At 40.5% G+C, this 3,628-nt stretch overlaps 1 non-coding gene across 1 annotated transcript; it reads left to right on the top strand.

Moving 5' to 3' along the window:
• The first annotated feature begins 3,285 nt into the window (after positions 1-3,285).
• On the top strand, positions 3,286-3,392 carry LOC135150922 (small nucleolar RNA R71). Its single transcript, XR_010289383.1, has one exon. It is a non-coding gene; the product is annotated as a small nucleolar RNA R71 (small nucleolar RNA).
• The last annotated feature ends 236 nt before the right edge of the window (positions 3,393-3,628 follow it).

Genomic DNA, 3,628 nt, shown 5'->3' with positions numbered 1-3,628 from the left:
ACAACACTAAAACATATCAAAAACATCAAAAGCTTGAGGCCAGATCATTGATTTAAGTCAAAACGAAGGCTTCCAAGTGGATATAAAATCCACTTATCACATTGCCAAACTTAAACTGATGCTTGTCCTTAAGCATAGACACACACACACAAATAATATTAATGCAATGCATGAATGCAACTATATGCCTACATCTAATCGAATCATGAAGTGTAATCCGTGTTAACATATAATCCTCAAAATATGCAACATTCTCGACATTCATCTCTTTCACATATTATCCATGTTCTCTTCCACTACAAGTGTGAAGTGCATCGTGTGTGCTAGCATGCTCTCTAGTGAAACAAAACAAAGACTATCAAACTTCAACAGAGTCCTTACTATGAGCCGTTAGTAAGAATAGGGCTTAAACACTTCTTTACTAAAGAGTCAACTACAATTTACGGTCACCAAAAGAATTTTATGCCTCTCCTACTTTTCAACTCTTTTTTTTCTTTTTTTTCTTGCTAAGTCTAAGGTTGGGACGCTTCTCAGTGTTAGTGAGTCACGACCGCCATTCGACTTCGCTAATATATTATTCTTTTTTTTAATCAAGTAATTCTCCAGTAATCAAAGGTTGTGAAAAGTCACCAAGACTTTGCTTATTCTAATACATTTGCACTTTATACCAGCACAAGTACATGGATCATCCCCTTCACATGACATTGCATTCTACCCATTGATCTCAAAGGAGTACCTGATAATTTTTATTCTCTTTTTTTCTTCTTTTTTTCGAAAGGCATATTCATCCCTTAACTCCCCCAAACTTAAGATTTACAAACTCTGCATTCAAAAAGGGAATAATCCAAACTCTACGCCCGACTCAACGCAAGGACGTGAGAAATAAGTTAGTCTAAGTCTTATCTCTAGAGCATAAGTGTAATTACAATTTTCACACAAGCAGTTTCCAAGTAACAAGGCATCATATATGATCAAGACTACTAGCCAAGAAATTATGCACATAAACTCATCATAGGAAATCAACTTGGAAAACAACTTCAAGATTCATGCAAATGCAACTACATGTAAACATACTAAACAGAAGCATATATATAAAAAAACGCGTACTAATATGCAAACAATATGAGATAATACTAACTATATGCATCATGCAATCTATATGAACACACACTACTACTAATAATCATTAGATTACCACCCCCAAACTTAAAATATTCAATGTCCCCATTGAAGGCGATAACAAGGATAGAATGTACCTAGAAGTTGGGAGGATCACCCTCCTCGGGTGGAGGATCAGGTGGTGAATATGCCATGCCATCTCCAAACACTGGCCAATCAACTCCAACCCCAAAGGCTCGGAAAGCACTCCCATGAGCCTAAGTCAAATCCTTTGCAAAACGGCGGTGAATGTCATGCATGTCATCTATTCACCGTGACAACCTTCTAAACTGCACATCACTTAAGAGATCCGGTGGTAGTTTGAGTTCGAGTTTGGGAGCTTCTTCAATAGATGGTTTAAGATGCTCTTGAGAAGTTTTAAGCTCTGCTACTCGTTCATCTTCGAAATCAGAATCCCCTGTTAAGACTCTCTTTAAGGTACCTGGCCTTAGCTGTTGCCCAATCTCAGAATTTCCTACAACTTCTAGTGGCTCCACCTTAAAGCATTCTTCTTCGTCTGTTGGGAATTTCATTGCGTTGAACACTCTAAAAGTGACACTCTGATCTTGAACTCTCATTGTAAGCTCTCCTTTTTGCACATCGTTCAAAGTTTGGCCTGTAGCTAAGAACGACCTTCCCAAGATAATAGGAATCTTGTTATCCTCCTCAAAGTCTAGAATGAAAAAATCAGTTGGGAAGATGAGCTTAACCACCTTTACCAAAACATCTTCCACTATACATCGTGGATAAGCGATGGACCGATCAGCCAGTTGTAAGGACATGTTTGTAGGTTTCGGCTCCGGCAGACCAAGTTTCTTGAAGACAGACAATGGCATCAGATTGATACTAGCTCCCAAGTCACACAAGCACTTGTCGAAAGATAACTTGCCAATAGTGCATGGTATTGTGAAACTTCCTGGGTCTTTAAGTTTATGAGGCAATTCTATTGCAACACCGCACTGCACTCTTCTATCAAAGCTACAGTCTCCAACTCCCCAAGCTTGAGTTTACGAGAAAGAATACCCTTCATGAATTTAGCATAGCTCGGCATCTGTTAGGTATGTTGATATGCAATTTCTTGAAAACCGCTAGAAATTTGGCGAATTGCTTGTCGAGCTTATGCTTCTGAAGTCTTTTAGGATATGGAGGATGTGGATATACGTGCTTGACCCCCTTATTATGCTTCAGAGCAAATTTTTCAGTTGAATCCTTGCTTGCTTCCACATTGCTTTTATTCTGATCAACCCCAACAACAGTTTTTCCACTTTTTGACTCAAAGGAGCGCACGTGTGTTTCGTCCTGCTGTTTGCTCTTTTCTTTGTTCCGCTCTGCTGCTGACTCTTGCTCCTTCGTAACCTTTCCAGACCTCAAAGTGATTGCTTGTACATGTTCTTTCATTTCCTTCTTGCCCGGATTGGCCTCGGTATCACTAGGAAGAGTTCCTTGTGGTCTGTTAAGCAACGCATCAGCGATTTGACCTGTCTGATTCTCCAAATTTTTGATTAACACCGCTTGGCTTTTAAACATTAACCTCAATTCTTACAATTCAGATCTTTCGTTGGAAGACTGTCCAGCCACCCCGTGATTTTGTTGCTGGAATCCCGGTGGATGGAATTGCTGCTTCGGTGCAAACTGTGCTATTGAAAGGATTGTTGCGGTTGTTGCATATAATTCTGATTGTTGCTCCAGCTGAAGGTTGGATGATTTCGATTGTTCGGATGATAAGTAGCAGGAGCTGGCTGCTGAGATCTCTGAAAATTGCTCACAAACTGAGCTGACTCTCTAGATATAGCATAATGATCAGTAGAATGTGTACCCGCACAAAGCTCACATAATGCAGGCGGCTGTTGAATTCCCAAGTTTGCCAAAGAATCCACCTTCATAGTAAGAGCTTTAAGCTGAGCAGCTATGGCTGAAGTAGCATCAACATCTAGAATTCCTGCTGCTTTGCCCTGATGAAGACGCTGAGTAGGATTCTGATATTCATTCGCAGCCATCATCTCGATCAACTCATAAGCCTCATCATAGCTCTTAGCCCATAGAGCTCCACCTGATGCTGCATCGAGAATCGGCCTCGATTGAGGTCCCAAGCCATTATAGAAACAATTAATCACCATCCAATCAGGCATCCCATGATGTGGGCACTTTCGAAGCATCTCTTTGTAGCGTTCCCAAGCTTCACAAAGAGTTTCACCAAACTGCTGAGAAAATTGAGTGATAGCATTCCTGATTGCAGTTGTTTTGGCCATAGGGAAGAACTTAGTAAGAAATTTCTGAGCCAGATCCTCCCATGTCGTAATAGATCCCGCAGGATGAGAATGTAACCATCCCTTCGCTTTATCCCTCAGAGAAAATGGGAACAGCCTCAACTTTATGGCATTTTCAGTAACACCATTGAACTTGAAAGTATCACAGATCTCGATGAAATCCCGAATATGCATATTAGGATCCTCTGTCGGAGAACCCCCGA

This window comes from Daucus carota, chromosome 2 (assembly GCF_001625215.2).
Source record: "Daucus carota subsp. sativus chromosome 2, DH1 v3.0, whole genome shotgun sequence".
Taxonomy (NCBI): Eukaryota; Viridiplantae; Streptophyta; class Magnoliopsida; order Apiales; family Apiaceae; genus Daucus; species Daucus carota.
This window is presented reverse-complemented; position numbering and strand designations above follow the sequence as displayed.